We start from the raw sequence: 23,831 nt of genomic DNA, 5'->3' as shown, positions 1-23,831 counted from the left end.
CATTGTGCCTCATGAAAGTGAATCAAATATGTTGATGGAAGATGATGATATTGATGATGATTTTGTTATGCCTATTGCTTGTTGTGATGATTATGATTGGGAAGACAACGATATCCCTTATGATCTTGAAAATACTCTTAGCACTTGCTTGGAAGAATATGATAATAATGTTTGCTATACTATTGGTGCTATTCATGCTATTGATAAGAATGATTGTGATGATATGCAAAACCACAAGCATGGGGATGCTATGTTTGATGAGTATGAAATGTTTGAAGATTTATTTGCTGGAAATAATGCTTGTCCTAAGCTTGGGGATGCTTTGCTTAATGAATATGATCCTTTGATTCCTTCTACTTTCGATAATAAAATTTATTATGATGATATCATGCCTCCTATTTATGATGATTACATTGACGAAAGTGGGTTTGGAAGAGTGTCAACTCTAGGTAGTAGTGATCCCACTATTTTGCAGGGTGTTGAATATTATTACAATATTGATGAAAGTGGATTTGGAGAGATCATGACTTTATTTAGTGATACATCCACTATTTTGAAAGAGGTTTCAATTGATTATGACAATGAAGTTGCTATCTATGATGATTATTATGATGACATGTATGCCATAGAGAGTAATAGAATTTCTATGCTTGTGGATCATGAAAAGAATACTTTATGTGATGGTTATATTGATGATTCTATTCATGATGCTATTGAAAATTATTATGAGAGAGGAACTTATGCTTCATGATGCTCTCTTTATGTTTCAATTCTTATCTTTTATGCGAGCATCATTAAAATAATCATGCCTAGCTTAAAAGGCATAAAAGAAAAGCGCTTGCTGGGAGACAACCCAACACTTTTACCTACTGTTTTTGTATGTTCACATGATTATGCTACTGTATTGGTCATGTTTTATTGCTTTTGTTCCAATAAAGTGCCAAGCAAGGCCTTTGGGATCATGTTGAGTGATAGTTGCTTTGATCTTGCTGAAAAACAGAAACTTTTGCACTCACGAAAATAATTCTTATTTCTAACAGAAGAGTGATTTTGAGTTGATTATTTTTGCAGAAGTTTAAAATAAAAATTTCTCATGTGGTCATATTTGTTTCATAATTTTTGGAGTAGCAGAATTATGGTTTGAGTCCATATTACTACAGACTGTTCTGTTTTTGACAGATTCTGTTTTCAATGCATAGTTTGCTTGTTTCCTAGTTTCTATGGCTTATATTGCTCAATATAAATTGTACAAATGCAATGATACAGTAGGAATTTGTGAGAAAAATTATGAATCTTGTCTTTGACACTACCAAAAGTGGAATGGTTTGCTCTTTATCATACTAACCTATCTCACAAAGTTCCGTTAAGTTTTGTGTGATTGAAGTTTTCAAGTTCTGGGTGAGATGTCGATATGACGAGAATAAGGAGTGACAAGACCCTAACCTTGGGGATTCCCAAGGCACCCCATGGTAATATCCAAGGAAGATCCAAGCAACTAAGTGTCACAGCCTGATTTTTGGCCCTTTCTTTTTCTTTTGTTCCTGTGAGATTTTTGCTTGAGTTTTCTTTTTCCATGGCTGTGTGGTCTGGAAATTGAAGAAGATGCCCTCTTCTTTCTTTCTAGAGTGGATTGTCATTCTCAAAACCATCCCTAGACCTTTCCATTTCCATCTTGGACCAAACCACAATATTCTTTTCCTTGGGAATATTCCTTTTCTATTAAAGGAATAACCCAATTTGCCTTAGGTTGCGAAGCAACCTATATTTCTATCACTCCCAAATTACCAAATAATTCTCATAAATTTTTCGGGTCATATCTTCCTCAAATATGGAAAACTATTTCATTTTCCATGTTTCCCATCATGCTCAATTAATTATTTTCCTATTCTGTCCTGAGTGGCAGATTGTGAAGCAAGTGCCATTTATCTTTGCCCAATTGACCCCAAACTTCTTGGACACCTTTTCATGTCCATATCATTGCCTCATGCCAAAATTCAATTTAATTTGCCTAGTGAATATTTCTGAGCAATTTTTCAAAGTCCCTGTCTGAGGGAATTGGTTGTGAAGGAAGTACTAGCTAGGTTAATCCAATTGAGTTGAAATTTTGCATGGCCCTTCATATCACCAAATCTTCACCCTCCTCAAGATTTGAGCTCATGCAATGCATCCTTGTGAGCTGAGCCTCAATTCTTTGTTTCTGTCCAAATTTTTAGTTAGTGAAGCAAGTATATTTTATCTTGCTTCATTTAAGCTGAAAGTTTTCCAGTGCATTCTAATATCCATATAAACACTCTCCACCAAATTTTGGCTCAATACATTTCATCATTTGCCCTGTGCAATTTTTCCAAGTTTCTATCCAGAGCAAAGCTATATGAAGCAAGTGCTATTTTGGTTCATCCAAATAGCATGAGACTTTTTAAGCATCTTCATAGGACCAAATGACTCTGCCTTGCCCAATTTGAGCTCAAGTTGATACTCCATGTGAGTGCATCATCATGCTCAAGTTTCTGGATTATTTTGGTCAGTTGCAAAGCAAGTGTATTAAAACTTGATCCCTTGCTCGTCAAACTCCCCAGGACTGTAGTCCTTCCTACCCTAAACCTCCAAGACATCACATTTGGCCCCTAGCTCTTCTCAGCTGATCACACTAACTTGATCAAGTTTGCAACAACAAACTTCAGAGGTTAAATCCCACTTAACCAGAGCGTCTTTAACCGAGCTACCACCTCAGTTACAACCTACCCAGGAAGGTCTGACCCCCAGACACCGTTTGGCCGACTGTGTGGCACTGCGTGCACCAGCGCACGCGGTGATCACGAGTTTTGGCATGCAATGCGCGCGCTCTGCTGGCGTTGGCCGTGTCCAGGGCGTCCTCTAGCTCCGGCCCCGCACCCTCTCGTCGTCTTCGCGCTCGTGAGTATGTCCAACAGCTTCACCGGGTCGTTGCCATCCCCTTGGAACCATCTCCCCCTCTGGAAGCCTCCTCGCTGGTGCTCGTCGCCATTCGCCCACGGGATCACTGTGGCCGACAGCGTTTTAATGGCGCTCGGCCTCTTCGTCTGCTCCCCCTTGCCCCCTGCTGCCCCGTGCTCCTTTGTAGCTCGTCCATTCTCCCCTCGTCGCCTTCCCCACGCCTCCCCGTGATCGCTGCCGTTCCCAGGGCCTCGGCCGGACGTGCCCGGCGGCACCCAAGCCCGTGCCTCTCGCCCCGGCTATATATAGCCATCCCTGCGGCCTCCCGAGCTAATAAGCCTCCTCTCCTCCCTCCTCTAGACCTCCCCAGCCTCTCACCCGAGCTCTACAGCCTCTCCTCGACCCCCATGGTCGCCGTGCCCGCCATCGACCTCGGCCTAAATTGTCTCAGCGCCGGCCTCCCCTCCTCATAATTTCACCACCATAACCACCACCGCAGTCCGGCGACCATCCCCACCTACTTGCCTCATCGCCGGAGCCATGTTTGGCCACCGCCCCACGAACGGCCGCCGCCGCCCCGTCCTCTGTTGTCTCCAAGCCGCGACTGCCCTAGCTCTCCCTGCCGCCCGTTTCCTCTCTGAATGGAAGCAGCATGGCTTCCCGAGCCCACCGGTGGCTCCGCCCTCGTCGGAGACGGCTGGAGCCAGCCGGCCCGTAGCCGGTGACGTGTCCTCCCCTGCCTCCTCTGTCCCGTGCGGGAGCGGGGCGAGGAAGAAGAAGACAGAGGCCAGGCGTGCCCCACTCCCCACGCGACCCCACCTGGCAGCCACATGCGTTGAACCCGCCCCCGCCACGTTAGATAAGTGTCGACGTACTTCCAATGAGTACGATTTCTTTTTATGGGAAGCGTATTCTGATTCTCCTTCAGCCAGAGTTTTCTTTTAATGAAAACGTATTTCTCTCTGTTTTAGCCCAGAATACATTTCCTCGAGGCAAAGGCGTATTTCTTGAAGTGCGCGTTCTGTTTTTCCAGCTGAGGGCCTGTTTGTGATGATTTTATTTACAAATGGGTCCTTGGTAGAAAAGCAACTATATCTTTTTGCTCGTAACTCCGATTAAGGTGAATCCAACGCCCACATCTCCGTCTCGTTGAGCCCGTTCTGTTTACGTCATTTTCACTGTGGTTAGACATACTGAAAATGGCCATTTTGCCCTTGCACGTAAACAGCCCCTCCGGGAGAGGACTGTTTTCGGCAAATCTTTCCGCGATCCTTCTGCACTTCTCCCAGGTGCGTTCTTCATCCCCAGGAAAGCCACAGTACCCACTTGCATGATAGTCATGCGGTAGCCATGGTTTTTAACTTGAATATTTAATCAATGTTTGCTCGTTTAAAATATGGTTACCGTTGTTCCGGTGATGCTTAGAGTTTCATGTTCACTCTCGTGCTATGTTGTCTTGCATTTGGTTATCATGTATTCCTGCTAGTATTCCTTTCATATGCTTATGCTTGCTAGTAGTGCATGTTGATGTCGGTGATGGTCTTCGGTGCATGACTGTCGTCTGTTCCGAGTGCCGTTGTTATGCATGTTCCATTGTATCCAGTTGGTTAAATGCTTGCATGGTAGCATTGTTCATATGTTCTTGCATGATATTTATCGTTGATGCTAGTAGTTCTGCTATGTTTATGAGTAGTGTTGTACTTGTGATATTCATGCTCGTCATTATGCCATGCTCAGCTGGATATGATTCATTGTTGATATGGTTGTCGCACCCCATGCTTATATCATGTTCATGCATCGTAATTGCATCACGTTATTTTATCATGGCTCGGCATATCGCATTCAAGTTTAACCGGATTAAATTGAACTTGAACAACTGTTGGCTGAGTCATGGTGCACCATATTGAGCTGACGAGTGCAACCACATTTGCATTTATGGGGAGGTCGTTAGTCCTCTGTTGTCATGCCTTTTGTCGGTGCCTCCAACGAGGGAAGGTTATCGGCATGCGTTACCCTGGCCCGGTAAGCAGACATAATCTTGTGGACCCGTTGTTGTTATGGTACCGTGTCCCTGTTTGGGACTGTTTATTTGCCACGACGGTGGTGGTTTTGCCTTTGGTAGGCTGGGTCACCCATGATTAAGCCCAGTGGGGAGTTGGTCGGAGTGGTCGTAAGAGTGTCATGGCAATGGGAGAGTTCTGTGGGAATGCCGTTGGTCCACCCGAATGGAAGTGCGAGGCCATGGGTTCCGTGGTGTGGGTAAAGTGCGCTACCTCTGCAGAGTGTATTAATCTATCGATATCCGCGCCCGCGGATAAGGGCCCAGTTCGTAGTTGGTCACACTATGGGTCAACAGTAATAATAATAACTTGCTTAATAACAACCCTGGTTCGGTGATGAGAAAGAGATTGGTTGTGATCGTGAGGTGATCACGGAGGTATCGAGGATACCGAGTTGATGGATATTTGGTTGTGATCGTGAGATGATCACCGTGGTATCGAGGATACTGAGTTGTTGGATATTCGTGGTATTATGCGAGAGTCAAGGGTAAAGATGAAGCTCCTTGTGGTCATTTAATGATTACTACGGTATTGTTTATACCAAGCTTGATTTGATCCTGAGATGATCGTGTGATGTTTGAGGTTGGTAAGTGATGCATGTGATGGTTACGAGGTAACCCGAGCAGAGTAAGTGGTGCATATAGTGTCATCATGTTACATGCTAGTATCGTCAGATTTATATGTTCATGCCATGCTCATATTGTTCTAGTTGTATCATGTTCATGTTGTTCATGCCATGTTAATCTGATGCTCTCATGATAATTCCTGCTTAACCTATAATTGCCATGTTGTTGTCTGTCTTGATTGCTTTGGTTGCTGTGAGCTTGCAAGTACATTCAAGGTACTGACCTGGCATGTCATGCCAGTTTGCCAGTCATGCCGGATTTGGTTACTTGTTTGACGTGGATTCCTTGTTTGCGAGCTAGGACAAGCATTCCAGCCAGAGTCCCTGCGGAGTGGAGTTCACCACCGTCGTTGTTGTTCCGCTGCTAGAAGTTATTCCGCTGCTTCGAGTTGTTCTGTTGCTCGCATAAGAGCTACAGTAGGCGTATTGTCGCTGTGCCAATTTAATTCCTCGTTATATCGGAACCCCTTGTACCCAATATAGATTGTAATAAAGAGCTAAGTTGTTCTATGCTAAGCAGTGCCATATTCCAGAAGACTTCTCCTCGATCTTTGGGCTGGAATACGGGGCGTTCCAGTTTTTTTGGGCCGGGTTGCCACACTAAGCTTGGGGATACCCCGGAAGGCATCCCCTCTTTCGTCTCCAACAATATCGGTAACCTTACTTAGAGCTGTGTTTTCATTCGTCACATGATATGAATTTTACTTGGAGCATCATTTTATTTTGTTAGGATTTGCTTGCTGTTATTTAGAATAATGTTTTGCATCTTTTATTTCAATAAAAGTGGCATTGATAGCCTTTGCCATGCTTATTTTGCAAGTCTATATGTTGCTCTTTGAAAACAGAAAGTTTATCGGTGTTGCAAAAATTCCTTAGAAATGTCAGAATGTGATAAAATGTTGAAACTTTTTGCAAAATGAGCTCTGATAAATTTTCTACAGTATGGCAGAATTTCATAATGTTTGGAGTTGAATAAGTATTGATACTCTTGCATTCTTTACAGACTGTACTGTTTTGGCAGATTGCTATTATGTTTGCATTGTTTGCATATGTTTGCTTGTTTAACGATTCTATTGGAGGATAGGAGTATTTTATATGCAGAGGCATTTAGTATGCAATGTTGAATAATAATTTTAGTGGTTTGCTACAGTAGAGAATGATAAGGTTTTTGCATTGTTTTATACTAACTTATATCACAAGTTCTTGTTGAGTTTTGTGTGGATGAAGCTTTTGAGATTTAGGAAAACCGTGATATGAGAAGAATTAAGGAGACACAAAAGCTCAAGCTTGGGGATGCCCAAGGCATCCCAAGATAATATTCAAGAAGTCTCAAGCATTTAAGCTTGGGGATGCCTCGGTAGGCATCCCACCTTTCTTCTTCAACAATTATCGGTTAGTTTCAGTTGAGCCTAAGTTTTTGCTTCTTCACATGAGTTGTGCTATCCTTGAAATGCAATTTTATTTTGTTTTCCTTGCTGTTTGAATAAAATACTTAGATCTGAAAGTTTTTAAATAAAAGAGAGTCTTCACATAGCCACCTGTTTACTTAACTACTCGCTTGATCTTCTCTTATATCTTTTTGGAGTAGCTTGTCATTTACTCTTGTGCTTCAATTATATCCTATGAGTAAATTGTTGAATAAATTGAATGTCATGAAGCTCAAATCATATCATGCCTAGTGGTGGCTTCACATTGGGTTTAGAAAGTGAAATCTTTTGAGGCTTGACAATCACAATATTAGTCATACAAGCAATTCACGAATAATTAGTATAAGGAAGAGAACTTTCACATATAAATACACTATCTTAGAAATATTTTATGATTCCGAGCCCCCATCAAAATATTATATGCCAAAATTGTCGACGTTGGACAAGGAAGACGACGTAATGGTTTATGTTTGTTCATATTCACATAGAAGTTATATTGTCATAGATCCTTCCACATGTGGTGCGTGCCCCCATCTTTGCTAGCCAAAAATTCCGCACCAAGTAGAGATATTACTTGTGCATCCAAAAACCCTTAAACCCAGATCTTATTATCAAGAGTCCACCATACCTACCTATATGCAGTATTACCCTACCGTCCTAAGTAAATTTGCATGTGCCACCTCTAAAAACTTCTAAATAAATATCCTTTTTGTGTGCCTGGATCGTTCATGGAACGACTGGAGGTGGTCGGTATCTTCCATGCTAAGCGGGTTATTCTCAGGTCGAGTGTTTATTCACTCGCCGTCGCACGAGAAAAGGGCGGTAATAGGGATTCCCAGTCCCGAACTCAAAAATGCAAAAATAATTAAACAAAACTCCCCCGGGACTGTTGTTGGTTTGGACGGCACCCGTTGTTTCGGACAAGTCGTGGAATGTGATTGTTGGTGGAGGGGGATTAAACCTTTATTTTTATCGCTTGGGAATAGCCACTAACGTACTTAGCATGGAAGATATTGATAATGATGGTTGTGAAGTAAATGAGAAGGGTGCATGTCTCAAAATATCATTTACCTCTGTTTTAAAATTTGAGCTCTGGCACCTCTACAAATCCCTGCTTCCCTCTGCGAAGGGCCTATCTTTTACTTTTCAGTATTTATTTTTATGCAAAGAGTCAATGTTATTCTCTCTATTCCTTTTTATTTTTCTCTTTTGGCAAGCATCATGTGGTGAGGAAAGATCTAGGCACATATGTCCAGTTGAATATGGATAGCATGAGTTATTATTGTTGACAACACCCTTGAGGTAAATACGTTGGGAGGCAAAACAATAAGCCCCTATCTTTCTATGTGTCCGGTTGAAACGTTTTGCTCATGTGTACGCGGTGAGTGTTAGCAATCATAGAAGACTACAAGATGGTTGAGTATGTGGAGCTCTTACTTAAACTTCGTTGAATAAGTTGAATTACAATTGCTTGGTGACTAAGAACGTAGGTTGTTGAGTTTAAAGAGAGTTCATTGTTTGAACCTTAACATGTAAATTTGTTGCTACTATAACATGAGAAGTTTTATAAGAAAGAATTGCTGTTATGATGCTAGGAAAAGTGATTGAAATTATCGTTGATCAAACTTATGCACTTTGCTAGCATTCACACTTCATAAATTATTTCTTTGATCATTTACCTACTCGAGGACGAGTAGGAATTAAGCTTGGGCATGCTGATACGTCTCCAACGTATCTATAATTTATGAAGTATTCATGCTATTATTTTATCATTCTTGGGTGTTTTACAATCATTTTATAGCAAATTTATATCATTTTTTGGGACTAACCTATTGACCCAGTGCCCAGTGCCAGTTGCTGTTTTTTGCTTGTTTTTTACATCGAAGGAAACCAATACCAAACAGAGTCCAAACGCAACGAAACACCACGGGGATTTTTTATGGGCCAACAGGATCCCAATGGGCCTGAGCTGCACCTGGGGTGCCCCAAGGGGGGCACAACCCACCAGGGCGCGCCAGGGCCCCCTCGCGCGCCCAGGTGGGTTGTGCCCACCTCAGTGGCCTCCCGTACCCCTTCTTTGCACTATAAATTCCCAAATATTCGGAAACCCTTCGGGGTTAACCTAGATCAGAAGTTCTGCCGCCGCAGGCCTCTGTAGCCACTGAAAACCAATCTAGACCCGTTCTGGCACCCTGCCGGAGGGGGGAATCATCTCCGGTGGCCATCTTCATCATCCCGGCGGCCACCACGATGAGGAGGGAGTAGTCCACCCTCGGGGCTGAGGGTTTGTACCAGCAGCTATGTGCTTTATCTCTCTCTCTCTTGTGATCTATATCATGGGCTTTGTTAATATAGTCGGATCATATGATGTTTCTCCCCTCTATACTCTTGTTGTGATGAACTGAACCTTTAACCTTTGAAGTTTTGTCATGTCGGATTGAATATTCAGAGATGAGAACACATGATATATGTCTTGCGGTATGAATACTTGAGGTGACAATTGGGGTAGCTTATTGATTCACTTGATATATGTTATGGCATTCAAATCGCGGATTCCTGTGGTGATATTGGGGTAATCTATGCATAGGGGTTGATGCACGTTTTTCTCCGACGGAAACCTTGGGGGCTCCTTGTTGTTCTTTGTGTGGATTGGGTATTATGAATATGAATATGCTTTGGTGTTATTCTAGTATGAACTCTAGGATAGATCGAACAGAAAAAATAGCTTTGCGTTATTTTAGTACGAACTCTTGAATAGATCGAGCGGAAAGAATAGCATTGAGGCAGTTTCGTACCCTACAAACAATTCCTATCTTTTGTTCTCCGCTAATAGGAACTCAGGAGTGATTCTTTATTGCACTTTGAGGGATAATCATATGATCCAACTATGTTAGCATTGTTGAGGGATTGCACTAGCGAAAGTACGGACCCTAGGCCTCATTTTCAAGCATTGCAATACCGTTTTTGTGCCCGTTTACTATTTGCTACCTTGCTGTTTTTATTTATTAAGATTATAAAAATATATTTCTACCATCAATATTACACTTTTATCACCATCTCTTCACCGAACTAGTGCACCTATACAATTTGCCATTGTATTGGGTGTGTTGGGGATACAAGAGATTTCTTGTATTTGGTTGCAGGGTCGTTTGAGAGAGACCATCTTCATCCTACACCTCTCACGGATTGATAAACCTTAGGTCATCCACTTGAGGGAAAATTGCTACTGTCCTACAAATCTCTGCGCTTGGAGGCCCAACACGTGTCTACAAGAATAAAGTTGCATAGTAGACATCATCAGGCCACCTATTCTGCACAACTCCAAATGAGCTGAAACTTCATGGAGATTTTTTATGGAATATTTAATAAATACTGGAGCCAATAAACACCAGAGGTGGGCCACCAGGTGGGCACAACCCACCTGGGCGTGCCAGGCCCCCCAGGCGCGCCCTGGTGGGTTGTGGCCTCCTCGGCCCACCTCCAGTGCCCATCTTCTAGTATATAAGTGATTTTGACCTAGAAAAAATAAGGACGAGACTTTTGGGATGGAACGCCGCCGTCTCGAGGCGGAACTTGGGCAGGAGCACTTTTGCCCTTCAGCAGAGCGATTCCGTCGGGGGAACTTCCCACCCGGAGGGGGAAATCATTGTCATCATCATCACCAAAAACTCTCCCATCTTGGGGAGGGCAATCTCCATCAATATCTTCAATAGAACCATCTCCTCTCAAGCCCTAGTTCATCTCTTGTGTTCAATCTTGTTACCGGAACTATAGATTGGTGCTTGTGGGTGACTAGTAGTGTTGATTACATCTTGTAGTTGATTACTATATGGTTTATTTGGTGGAAGATCATATGTTCAGATCCATTATGCTATTTAATACTCCTCTGATCATGAACATGTTTATCATTTGTGAGTAGTTACTTTTGTTCTTGAGGTCACGGGATAAATCATGTTGCAATCGTGTGAACTTGATATGTGTTCGATATTTTGATAGTATGTATGTTGTTATTCCCTTAGTGGTGTCATGTGAACGTCAACTACATGACACTTCACCATATTTGGGCCTAAGGGAATGCATTGTGGAGTAGCAATTAGATGGTGGGTTGCGAGAGTGACAGAAACTTAAACCACAGTTTATGCGATGCTCCGTACACTAGTAGAAAAAGGGGCTTTTGTCCCGGTTGGTAAGGCCCTTTAGTCCCGGTTTTTGAACCGGGACTAAAGGGTCGTTACTAATGCCTCTCCCCTTTAGTCCCGGTTCTTACACGAACCGGGACTAAAGGCCGCGGCCATGTGGAGCTCCACCTTTAGTCCCGGTTGGTAACACCAACCGGGACTAAAGGAAATTTTATGATTTTTTTGAAAAAAAAATTGAATTTTTTTTATTTTCAAATTTCTGAATTATTTTAACCTCTAATCTCTAATCATCACCCCTCATCACTGCTCAATTTATCCTCTAATCTCTAATCACCCCTCATCATTCCAAATCATCTAACTTCCCGAACGGTCACCCATCCTCCCACTCCCCCAGCCTGAGCACGCTTAACTTCCGGGTTCTATTCTCCCTCGTTTCCAAGTCTGCACTTGTTGTTTTCCTGACAATAGTAAGATGTCAATCCTATTAACCCTCAGGAATTTTGCTTGAGCATGAAGTGACACATTTCACTGTTTGAGTTTGAAACTATTGTTTTAAAAAAACAAGAATTATTTAGTAACACTAATATTTCTTGAATAATTAGTTTGACCATTGTTTGACCACAGTTTGACCACAGTTTGACCAGATTTGACCAAAATTCAAAATAACTGAAATAATTATTTAGTAACACTAATATTCTAGAATAATTAGTTTGACCATTGTTTGACCACAGTTTGAAATTTTTTCGATTTTTTCCCTCTAGATCTTAAAAGCCCCGTAACTTTTTTCTGTTAGGTTTTTGAGGATTTTGAAAATGTTTAACGGGGTTCCCCGAGTTAAATTCGGATGTAACTTTTCGAGTAGATGATTTTTCATATAAAAAACTTTTTCATCCGAGTTCCCATGCAAAAGTTATGCCCATTTTACAAATTCCAGAGAGATTTTGCAAATAAAGTTGAAATTCATATTTGTTAATTTTCCCAACAACTAGACCACATATCACATGGGAAACTTATTTTATTTTATTTTTTTGACATTTCCATCATTTTCTTTTGTTTTTTCTAAAACTGAAAAGGCGGTCCATGGGGGGGTAGAGTTTGAAAATGGGACCTTTAGTACCGGTTCGTGCCATGAACCGGTACTAATGCCTCAAAGCCCATTAGTACCGGTTGGTGCGGTCCCGGTTGGTGCCACCAACCGGGACTAATGGGCATCGCACCCTTTAGTCCCGGTTCGTGGCACCAACTGGGACTAAAGGGCCCAGGTGAACCGGGACTAATGCCTTAGCCGCACGAACCGGGACGAATGCTCACATTAGTCTCGGTTCGTGACTGAACCGGGACTAATGTGAATACTGCCCTGTGACCAAAGCCCTGTTTTCTACTAGTGGTAAGGGACCGATTGGATCCCAAAGTTTAATGCTATGGTTAGAATTTATTCTTAATACTTTTCTCGTAGTTGCGGATGCTTGCGGGAGGGTTAATCATAAGTAGGAGGTTTGTTCAAGTAACAACAGCGCCTAAGCACCGGTCCACCCACATATCAAATTATCAAAGTAGCGAACACAGATCGAACCAACATGATGAAAGTGACTAGATGGAATTCCCGTGTACCCTCAAGAACGCTCTGCTTATCATAAGAGACCGTTTTGGCCTGTCCTTTGCCTCAAAAGGATTAGGCTACCTTGCTACACTTTTGTTACTACTGTCGTTACTTGCTCGTTACAAATTATCTTGCTATCAAACTACTCCGCTACTTACAATTTCAGAACTTGCAGACACTACCTTACTGAAAACTACTTGTCATTTCCTTCTGCTGCTCGTTGGGTTTGACACTCTTACTTATCGAAAAGAGCTACAATTGATTCCCTATACTTTGGGTCATCATGGTTCATGAAGACATTCACAACGAATATAATGACTTGTGAAGACATTCACTTGAAGACTATGGAGTGCGAAGACATAGTTGTTTTGTTGTTTCCTTTTCTTCTTTATTAAGTCATAGGAACCACTGTACTGTTAAGTGGAGTCCAAGTGAACAAAGTCGGATGAGTGATGTGATGATCAAACTAAATCCTATGTCTTCGAGCGAAGACAATGAGAGCAAATCTTATCCAGAGTTGGATGAGTCAGCTTTGCTTGTAGCCCAAGCCAAGCTGTCGCGTGTGTGTGAAATCCGACTGTTGGACATGTATTGGTTCCTTAGTGACCCAGGGTCATTTCGGACATATCATGTCGGATTGCCTCCAGGCTATAAATAGCCCACCCCCTACACCATAATTAGGTGGCTCTCAAAGTTAGTGCACGGCTTTTGTTGTTTGAGAGCAACCCACCTTCGAAGCCTTTGAGAGAGAGAGAGATCCTTGCGAGGACAAAGCCCAAAACACCCAGAGGCGAAGAGTGTTAGGCATCACTGAAGTCTTTCTGCCCACGTGACCTGAAGACTTATTACACTTGAGGACTGTGAATCCTCCAGCCGGTTAGGCGTCGCGTTCTGAGCATCCAAGAGCCATTGTGGATTGCCGGTGAATGAAGTCTGTGAAGGCTTGGAATTCTACCTTGAAGACTTACAGGAGTGATTGGGCGAGGACTGTGTGTCCTTAGCTCAAGGGGAATAAGGTGAAGACGCGGTCTTCTGAGTCCAATCTCAGCCTCCCTAACCAGACGTACAGTTGTCACAGCAACTGGAACTGGTCTACCAAATCCTTGTCTTCACCAAGTAACTAGTTCTATCCCCTACTTCCTTTACTTTTATTTTGTCTTCGTGAAGTCATTGCTTGCTTGTCTGATCTGATTGACTTCACTGTGTGAAGACTTTTACCTGTTTGCCTTCATACTGTCTTCCATTCTGATCCACACTACCTAGCTGCTGATAGTCTTCGTACTTTCACAATACTACTTACTTGAATATGGCTTATCTAGTGTAGTCTATCTTCTGCTGCATATCAATAGGTTCATTTCATCTGTTTGTCTTCAAAAACCTCGTGTTTTGAATACTTCCATAAAAATCGCCTATTCACCCCCCTCTAGTCGGTAACTAGCACTTTCACCAGATGAGTGGTATGGTCTTCAAAGTAGAACCGACACCCCTGGTAGTGTTGAACAATCTCTTTAGCAGCTTCGTTGGCACGTGGCCAGTAAAATCTAGCTCTGTATGCTTTGGCCACAATTGTCCGAGAGGACACGAGATGACCATAGGTCCCCGAGTGGATCTCTTCTAAGATCAGTCGACCTTCCTCCAGAGAAATACATCATTGGGCTAGGCCAGACACTGTCTCTATAAATTAGTCCATTCATCACATTGAAAGATTTGGATCTGCGGACAATCTGTCGTGCTTCAACTTCATCCTCTGGGAGTTCTTGACTGAGCAGATATGCAATGTATGGCACCTTCCAGTCGGGGGTAATTACCAGAATCTCCATAACCAAGTCAATGACTACAGGGACCTCGATTTCAGTCGGGTTAGAGGTACTTATCACCTGAGGAGGCTCTTTAGTGAAAGCATCTTCCTGCACTGATGGGGAATGGAGGTGCTCAAGGAACACGTTGCTGGGAATGGGCTTCCGAGTGGAACCGATTTTTGCCAAATCGTTAGCTGCTTGATTTTTGATTCGGGGAATGTGATGAAGCTCCAGACCCTCAAATTTCTTTTCTAAATTCCTCACTGCTTTGCAGTATCCTCTCATAGCAGCGTTCCTGACGTCCCATTCTTTCATCACTTGGTTGACCACCAAATCCGAGTCGCCATAAACCATCAGGCGATGGACGCCGAGTGAAATGGCCATACGCAACCCGTAAAGGAGTGCTTCATATCCACCCTCGTTATTGGATGAAGCAAAGTGAATCTGGAGGACATAACTGAGCCGACCACCTTTTGGGGACACCAGAACCACTCCGGCACCAGAACCATTCAGCATCTTAGAACCGTCAAAAAACATAGTCCAGTGCTCCAAGTGGATCTGAGTCGGCTGTTGCTGTTCTATCCATTCGGCCAAGAAATCTGTGAGTGCCTGGGACTTGGTTGCCTTCTTTGCTTCAAACTTGATATCAAAAGGGAGAAGTTCGATGGCCCATTTGGCCACTCGGCCAGTTGCATCCCGATTGTTCATGATTTTAGACAGCGGAGCATCACTGACTACTGAGACTGAGTGTTCTTGGAAATAGTGTGCAATTTTCCTGGCTGTCAAGTAAATACCGTGGACAAGCTTCTGATAATGAGGATACCTCTGCTTGGACGGAGTCAGGACTTCAGATATGTAATACACTGGCCATTGAACTATGTAGGCCTTGCCTTCTTCATCACGCTCCACTTTGAGGACTATGCTGACGACTTGACCAGTGGTTGCAATGTATAAAAGTAGAGGTTCTTCGCTGTTCGGGGCAGCAAGCACCGGCTGGGTGGAGAGCAGGGCTTTGAGCTCAACAAACGTTGCTTTTGCTTCGGGAGTCCACTCTAATGTATCGGATTTCTTCATCTGTCGGTATAAAGGTAATGCCTTTTCTCCGAGATGAGAAATGAACCGACTCAAAGCTGCAAGACAGCCTGTGAGCTTCTGGACATCGTGCATCTGCATAGGGCGCTTCATTCGGACGATTGCATTGATTTTCTCGGGATTGGCATCTATTCCTTGTTCAGAAATGAGAAAACCGAGTAACTTGCCTCCATGCACTCCGAAAGTGCACTTGGATGGATTCAACTTTATGTCATACCTCCTTAGGTTGGAAAAAGTTTCAACGAGATCGGTCAGCAGGTCGGAACCTTTGCGTTACTTGACCACGATATCATCCATGTAAGCCTTGACATTTCGACTGATTTGAGTGAGCAGGCACTTTTGAATCATGCGCATGCATGGAGCACCAGCGTTTTTGAGACCGAATGGCATGGTGACATAGCAAAAACACCCAGAAGTGGTGATCAAGGCAGTTTTTATTTCATCTGGCCCACACAGTCGAATCTGATGGTATCCGGAATAGGCATCGAGAAAAGACAAACGCTCGCATCCCGTAGTGGAATCCACAATTTGGTCGATGTGGGGGAGCGGAAAATGATCTTTCGGGCAGGCCCAATTGATATGTTTGAAATGAATGCACATACGGAGTGACTTGTCCTTCTTGGGGACCATGACGACGTTGGCAAGCCACTCAGAGTGGTATATCTCACATATGAACTCAGCCGCCAGGAGCCGAGCCACTTCTTCACCAATAGCCTTCCTCTTCTCCGCAGCGGAGCGGTGGAGATGCTCTTTGACAGGTTTAGCCTCCGAGTCAACTCTTAGACGGTCCTCAGCCAGTCCCCTGGGTACACCCGGCATGTCAGATGGTTTCCATGCAAAGATGTCCCAGTTCTCACGGAGGAACTGGATGAGCGCGGCTTCCTATTTTCTATCAAGTGTCGTTGAGATATTGGTTGGAGCGGCTATGGGATCTTCCGGGTGAATGTGAACTTGCTTCATCTCACCCGCCGACTGGAAAGCTGATTCTGAAGCTGGCTTCTTGGACCGAAGCAGATCAGTCGGATCCGCATTTCTCTTGTATTCTTCCAACTCCGCCATGGCCATCTGCTCATCAGCGATTTTTTATGCTTGCTTAAGGCACTCTTTGGCTCTTTGCCTGTTCCCAGTAATCGTGATTACACCCTTGGGTCCAAGCATTTTCAACTTGAGGTATACATAACTTGGATGGGCCATGAAATGTGCGTAAGCCGGTCGACCAAGGATAACATGGTAGGCATTGTGGAAGTCCACCACTTCAAACATCAGTTTCTCCTTTCGAAAATTCTTCGAGTCACCAAAAACCACATCCAAAGCAATCTGACCGAGTGATTTTGCCTTCTTTCCTAGAATGACTCCGTGGAACTGCATGTTGCTCTCACAGAGTCGGGAGATCGGAATGTCCATTCCCTTCAGGGTCTTAGCATGGAGTATGTTCAAGCCACTCCCATCATCCATGAGGACCTTACGCAACCAAGTGCCTCCCAAAACCGGATCTGCCACTAGCGTCTGCCGCCCAGGGGTAGCAACATGAGCTGGGTGATCCGACTGGTCAAAGGTTATGGGAGTCTTCGACCACTTGAGATATGTGGTAGTCGCTGGAATGGCCATATTCACCTCTCGGTTAATGACTTCCAGTCGCCTTTTACTCTCAACATCGGCGAAAATCACCAGAGTGGCATTGACTTTCAGGTAATCCTCAGCTTTTTCTGTGCCGTCATCCTTGTCTAAGCCTTTTTCACTCAGCTGACCTTCACAGAACTGCTGAATCAAGAACCTGCACTGTCGAGTGGTATGCTTGGGTAAAATCAGGTTACCCTCTTCATTTTTCTTCATGTGAATGGCGCACGGCAGATCTAGAATGTCCTGGCCTGACAGATCTCTCTTCTTCTTAGGAATCCACTGCTCTTTGGCCTTCCCTTTGAACTTGCCTTGAGCGGCAACTGCAGCCGCTTCTGCTTGACCAGCGTCTTCAGATTTGCACTTCTGTTTCCGACTGGGATTGTTGTTGTTGGGATCATGCTCATTAGCTTTCCCTTTGCCGCTGCAGAGGCGGTCTTCTTCTTCTCCATTCGCATACCGAGTGGCAATCTCCATCATTCGGTTCATGGTCAGGGTCCAGACCGCCCAAATTTCAGGATCAGCTCCTTCTACCTAACACCTTCTTTGAAGGCACGGACTGCCTGATGCTCTATAACATTATCCACCACATGGTGAAGCGTTGTCCAACGCTGTATGTAATCACTCAAAGTTTCATTCGGTTTCTGGATGCAATGCTGCAATTCAGTCAACCCAGCAGGACGCTTGCAAGTGCCTTCAAATATTTTAATAAACACTCGGGCCAAGTCTTCCCAGCAGTATATGCTAGCAGGCCCAGCTTGTTCAACCATGCCCGTGCCGACCCTTCAAGCATCAAGGGAAAATGTTTCATGGCAATATAATCATTTCCTCTGCCAATCTGCACAGCCACTCGGTAATCTTCTAACCACGTATCTGGCTTCGAATCGCCAGTGAACTTGTTCACTCCTGTGGCCAACCTGAAGTTGGGTGGGATCTCAGCAGCTGATGTCTACTACGCAACCTTCTTCTTGTAGACTCGTGTTGGGCCTCCAAGTGTATAGTTTTGTAGGACAGTAGCAAATTTCCCTCAAGTGGATGACCTAAGGTTTATCAATCCGTGGGAGGCGTAGGATGAAGATGGTCTCTCTCAAACAACCCTGCAACTAAATAACAAAGAGTCTCTTATGTCCCCAACACACCCAATACAATGGTAAATTGTATAGGTGCACTAGTTCAACGAAGAGATGGTGATACAAGTGCAATATATAGGATTTCGGGTTTCGGCAAAACCCTTGAGGTTCGAACTCTGGGGTGCGCACGAAGATCTCTCTCCCCCTAGCTCACGCTCTCACCACGATCTCAAAGCTCAACTCGTCGAACTCGAAGAACAAGGGACACAAGAGTTTATACTGGTTCGGGCCATCGATGTGGTGTAATACCCTACTCCAGTGTGGTGTGGTGGATTGCCTTGTAGGCTGAGAATGAACAAGTACAATGGAAGAACAGCCTCCTGAGGAGAGGTGTTCTTGTGCACGGTGAGCTTGTGTGGTGGCCCTGGTGGAAGGGATCTAGTCCAAGATGAGTTGCCTCCTATGGTGGTGGCTAGCCCTATTTATAGAGGCCCGGGTCCTCTCCGCAAATGTTAGGCGGGAAGGGATCCCACAACGGCCAATTTGAAGGGGGACAGCTAGTTCAAGCTATCCTGACAAAAGGTGGTCTTCGCCTGCTAAAGGCTCTGGTGGTGACGCCGCCGTGGGCTCCGCGATGACCTCCGTCCTGCCGTCCTGCTGGTCTTGGTCTCGTTGCACCGATATGGAAACCTTTGCCTGATGCCTCGGGACTCCTCGCCTGCGCTTGCTCCTTTAGCACCAAAGAGGAAACCAGTACTCTGCGCCCGCTGGCGCTCGCCTGACCTTGGCCATCACGGCTCACGTCACGGTAACCTAAGGAGATGCCACTTGCCTTGATCTCTCCGCTCCTCGCGAGCCAGCCTAGTGAGGTTGCCCCTGAGGAGGTCTTGTGTCGTCCGCCTCGTGAGGCTTGGCCCCTCGCGAGGGTCTTGAGTGTTTGCGTGGGAAGATGGGCCGTACCAGGCCGCTGCAGGAGCCACGTCGTGGGCCGTAGGCAGGCAAGTCTGGGGACCCCCGTTCCCAGAACACCGATAGTAGCCCCCGAGCCCAAGGCGCGCTCGGACTTGGTTTCGAGGCGAAGCCAAGGAACAAGTGCGGAGCGCCGCGGGCCCCAACCGCCTGCGGCCTTGATTGATGCGTGGTGACTGACGGGACGTGGGCGCTCCCGCTTCCCCATGCAGCCTTGATATCCGCTTGGCCAAGCGGCCACCGCGACCAACACAGTTACTCCTTCGTCGCTGGTGACACGCTCCCCAACTCTTCCGCCTCCTCGAAACAACATCCCCTTCTTCCAATCTGACCTGAGCTCTGTCCTCTCCGTCGCCATGGCGCCGAGCCGAGCGAAGAAGGGGAAGAAGAAGCTCCAGTCCCCAGCCGAACCACCCCCGGCCTTCGAGCCAGCTGCCAGGCGGCCGGTGGTGCTCAACCAGGAAGCCATGGGCAAGGTCCGCCCAACGATCGCCGCCGACTTCAACGAATGGGGGAAGACTGTGGCCTGGCCCGCATCCCGCGCCTCTATTGACAGGATAGTCACTGAGGTCCACATTCTCCTTGACGCCCTATGGGCCGGCTTGATTCCCCCTTTCTCCTCCTTCAACGACGTGCTTTCTCATTACCAGATCCATATGCTGCACTTAGATCACCAATCCATCGTCCTCCTTGCTGTCTTCGCCTTCGTCTGCGAGGCCATGGTGGGCATTGCTCCTTCCGTGGCCCTACTTCACCATTTCTTCTCGCTGCACCTGGCCGACCCTCGGCAGTGCTCGGGGTGCCTGAGCTTCCAGGCCGTGGCTGCGACGGCCGGCTCGGGGATTGACTTCGAGCTCCTGCCGTCTGCGAGCGGGTTTCGGCAGAGGTGGGTATTCATGGATGTCGGTGTGCTCAGCCCCCTACTCTCGCTCCCGTCGGCACCCGCCGTTCCCAGCTCTGGCTGGGGCCACGAGAGGCTCGCTGACCCGCGTCTTGCCTACGTCTGGCTCCGGTTGAAGAGGCTGAAGGATCTTGGCATGACTGCGCCCATGGTGGTGAACGAGTTCACCCGGCGCCGTGTTGCCCCGCTCCAGCGCCATTCTCGACCAATGTGGACTCTGTCCGGCAACAAGGACCGCATGAGACTTCATGAGTCCGGGCTTCCTCTTGAGGCGTAACAAACTGTGCTCGAGATCTTGACGGGCGACCCGTCGCCAGCCGACATGCGAGAGGAGGGTTGCCTCCTGTACCGCTGCTTGAACAAGGTGGATTTCGTGAGGCAGATGCCCCCTTTCGACGAATGGGGACTACGCCCGACCGGTCTTGAAGGGCCTCGCGAGAACCCGGTCTCTGTGGCTCCCTTGCCCGCCACCAGCGCGGCGACATCCCCGGATGTGGGCGCAGGGGGGTGACCATCGTTGACCGCTGGCGACACGGCTGCCGAGGGATCGGCGCCGCCCGAGGCTCCCAGAGGGCCGACCCACGACTCCCTGGAGAGTCGTCCTGATGAAGCGGCCGGAGGGGCGTCGCAGCCCGATGCTCCTGAGGCCACAGCCCTCGAGGCCCCGGCGGGCCGCCGCAAGGTGGAGGCCAAGGTCTCCATGCAGTATGGCACCCCTGAGGTCACCTCCTCAGGAGCTTCCCCAGCTGATCCCGGAGTTGGCGACCGTACCCTGGGCTTCGGCCGGCTCCGACTGAACTTCGATGCGCTCCAGAAGAGGAAAGGGTCTCCAAGATGCAGCGGTGATGCCTTTCGGCCATTGAAACAGAGGAAATACATCGCCATAGACGAGTGAGTACCTTATATTTGTAGCTTCTCGAGTGCTGCTTCCCCTCCTGACTGTGGCTCCCTAGGGTCCCTTTTGCTAAGGCGGCGAAATCTCGCGAGAATCAACCTCCTGCTGCCTCAAGTCCCCTGTTGGCCTTGAGCACCCCAAGCCAGCCTGCCGCGCATGGCGCGAGGTCAGCGGAGAGGCAAGCGCGCCAGCCTGGTGCCTCGAGCCCGCGTTCTTGCCATCTCTCCTTCGTGGCCTCACTTGGGGCACGGCAGGTGTGCCAAGGGCTCCTCCTTTGGTTGTCGACCGCGGCTGGGTGGCCTCAGCCCTGGCCTCTGCTTCAGGTGACGAGCCGCTCCCCCTAGGGCTCCTGACTGGGCCCGAGGGGCGCCCGGCAAGGCACCAGCCCCCAGCTCCAGTACGCCGCCGCCGCCGTCCTGCACCAGGACTCCGCCGCCGCCTCGCTTTGCCCCTTCTCCACGGCACCGCCGCCTCCTCCCTCCTATAAAGCCGCGCCTGCCGCCCCTCTCTCTCCCACATCTCGCCGCCACCGCCCTCTGCCGATCCGCCGCGTGCCGCGCCTCGCATCGCCGCTACCGCGCCCCGCCGCCCCGCGCCGCTCGCTGCTGCCCGCATCGCCGCCGTGCCGCCGCCTGCTCGCCTCGCTGCTGCCGCGCTTCACCGGAGCCCGCCGCCAACCGTCGCCGCCACCGCCAGAATTCCCTGCCGACGTCCAACCGCTGCTGAACCGGTATAAACCATCGGTCCAACCCAGTTTTCCCTTCTGGTTCGGTTTTTCGTTTAGGACCATCGGTTTTTTTGTTAGTTAGGTTATTCAATGGACGTTCGCTGGTTTAGCCTTTGTAGTGAACGATTTTCGTCGTGTATGCTTCTGTAGCGAACATTCGTTCAATAGGATTTTTCTTTTTATTTTAATTTTTGGCCAAGGACCTATCTGTGAATTCTTTTCTTACAGTTTAGTCCCTGATCTTCAAACGATCACAACTTTTTACTCGTTTGTCCAAATCCAACGAAACCAACGCTCACTTCTTCGTTATGATCCCCTCTATCCAGTAAAACAACTTGAACATGTTTTTGAAAGTTTTAAAATTTTATTTCAACCAGTTTTGTATTTGAACTTCGTTTGATCGTAACTTGAGTTTCGTAGCTCTGATTTAGTTGATTCTTTTTGCTTATCGAAGCTCTTGACCTAAACTTTCTGATAAGGCCAAATTCATATAATTTTGGTACTGTTAGAAATTGTTTTATGTTGCAAGAGTTATTTGCTTGGTTTTGATGTTTTCCGAATCGTATTCTTCGTTTTTTCTGATCTTTTGAGTGATTGCTTATGTGTGGTTACTATTGCTTGCTTACGATAGATTGACCGGAGTGTGACGAGTAGAACTATCAAGAGTGTTGAGTGCGAATCATCTTCATCAACAGTACAGGCAAGTTCACACTTTGATCATATCCCTTTCATACCCAGTTTTTATGCATTAGTTTCACCCTCAAACATTGCATGAGTAGGATTGATAACATGTGGGTATTGGGAAGTAGTTGATGAGGTAGGAATCTATTGCCCTGCATTCAAACCTTGGGAGTTACTATTACGTTATGCTTATATTGCCATGCTATGCTCGTAGACATTGATTGGGTTTGAGTGTATCCATGACAGATGTGAGATTGTTAATTAATGGTTCAACTTAAGGTGGCAACTTTAATACACATCTGGGTGGATTGCTTGTTTGGGCACCTGGGGTATCCAGTGTTGTCCTAGGAGATCCCGGGGTATCCGTGTGATCATCCTACGGTCCGCCACCCAGGCTCAAAGGGATCATAAGATTATTCATGCTAGAAACTTCCGTGTGCAGCCACATGCCATTATGGGCTCTAGCATAGTTGAGTAAGTTGTGGGAAACCTTTCCATGATGGGCTAGCAGATGTAGGGGATTGTAGGTGTACAGGCCTATCTATCGGTTAAGGGGACCTCTTCGGAAAGACTGTGTCTCGGTCATCCGTTTCCCAAACATTATGTAGTGCGAGAAATCCAACGGAGGAGATCGAGTCTTGTGGGGAAAAGTGCGCAAACCTCTGCAGAGTGTAGAAACTAATCATGGTTAGCCGTGTCCCCGGTTATGGACATCTTGAGTATCTGGTTCTTGGATTATCATGTTGATCTCATCACCCTATAATTAATTTGTTGGGTTGTTAAAGATTACTTTTAATTGGGATTGAGATGGGGTTTACCATTCTCAATGTTTTTCAACAGACTTTGTAGTTAAATAAAATATATTCCTTTGCAGTAGGGAAAAATTGGCTTTTCGCAAAAACATGTTAACCATAGAGCTTTCCACCAGCCATATATGCATGTAGTGATAGCCTTTATTCATCATTTCTCTATGGTATGAATTTGCCAGTACATTAAATGTACTGACTCTTTGTGGCTGCAACGTCTCATGTTGCAGGACTTCTTACGACGAGTAAGTGATACGTTAGGGTTACGATTTCTACACTCAACTTTGCCGTTGGTGTTGATGGGAATCCACAACCTTGTTGTTACTTCCGCTATTTGGATTGAGGTAATAGTATTTACGTTATTTTATACATGTGATTTACCTTTGTTATAAATCCTCGAGTACTGTGTGTGTCAGCATACCGATCCAGGGATGACACTTAAGCACAGAGACTTGACCGTCTGAGGTCGAGTCGCTACATCATCAAAAACCAAGCACTACGCGCATGATC

Source organism: Triticum aestivum, chromosome 2D (assembly GCF_018294505.1).
Source record: "Triticum aestivum cultivar Chinese Spring chromosome 2D, IWGSC CS RefSeq v2.1, whole genome shotgun sequence".
Taxonomy (NCBI): Eukaryota; Viridiplantae; Streptophyta; class Magnoliopsida; order Poales; family Poaceae; genus Triticum; species Triticum aestivum.
The sequence above is the reverse complement of the archived record's forward strand: the minus strand, read 5'-3'. Positions refer to the sequence as shown.